The sequence below is a fragment of the Pteropus alecto genome, unplaced genomic scaffold, assembly GCF_000325575.1.
Source record: "Pteropus alecto unplaced genomic scaffold, ASM32557v1 scaffold131, whole genome shotgun sequence".
NCBI lineage: Eukaryota > Metazoa > Chordata > Mammalia > Chiroptera > Pteropodidae > Pteropus > Pteropus alecto.
In genome coordinates this window covers 9,018,825-9,019,892 of record NW_006434709.1, presented here as the reverse complement: position 1 = coordinate 9,019,892, position 1,068 = coordinate 9,018,825, and positions in this window count along the sequence as shown.

Sequence of the window (1,068 nt, the reverse complement as noted above, 5' to 3'; positions counted from 1 at the left end):
CCTTTCCGTGTCTGTTTCTATGTACTAAGCAAAGCTCCTAAGTCTCCCGGTCTTATTAGTGTGGATTTGTGAAGTAGGTGTCTGTCCAGTGGCACAGTCTTGAGAGGGGTTCAGCTGCAGGCCAAATTTAGCCTTCCACCCCACCCCTCCAGGGCTACCTGTTAAGATTCAGCAAGCAATCCACAGATGCTGTGCTTATAGTTGCCTCAAGAGGCCACACCAGAAACCAAGCTGCCTCCAGTCTAGTGTGAGTCTTGGCTCTGCTAAGCAAAGAGCACCTGACTAAGCGAGGACACACCTGGATGTGGCTTGGGTAGGGCGGTGATTTGGGGGAGGTGGAGTTTCAGGGAATCCTCTGGGTAGAATGACCTCTATTATGCAGTTTGATGACATCTCAGCTATAGTGGCTCTGCGTTCACACACAGCTTTAGGGCTCAACAGAGAAACAATGGATAGCGCCAGCACCTCTACCCAGGAGAGATCCTCACCTCCAGTCCCCCCCTTTAAGAGACGTCTGCCATGGCCGCTGCTACAGCCTCTGTTTCACTCAGCCGCTCAAGACCGGGCAGCCCCGTGTCCTCGCCCCGTCTTACCCTTCTGCCTTTGCAGGGTGATTCCTTGGACTTCTCCAGTTGTATGGGTTCATCTAGATCCCAGGCGATTTTTCCTTGTTGCTTGCTCCTTGTTTCCGTCAAGGAGAATTGGTCACCAGAGGGACAAACAGAGCCTCTAGCATCTACACTATTTGGGTTCACTGGTCTGTATGATATATTTTTTATTAAACTATTAATGTTACTCCCAGTTCATGGTACATTATCATCATTACTATCATATCATTCGGTAGTAAAAGGTCACTCTTGTTTTATTTATGTTTTTATTACCTTTCCTTTCCATCCTCCCTCCACCCCATTCCCATTGGCAACTACTCTAATATATTAAACAGTATTTTATATGTAGAGAGGGCCATCCTGGTTCAGCTCTCTTCATCTCTGGGTGTTAATAGCCCTGTATCTCCACCATGCCATCGACCTATTATGTGTCTTTGAAGTGGCATGTGTACTCTTTGTC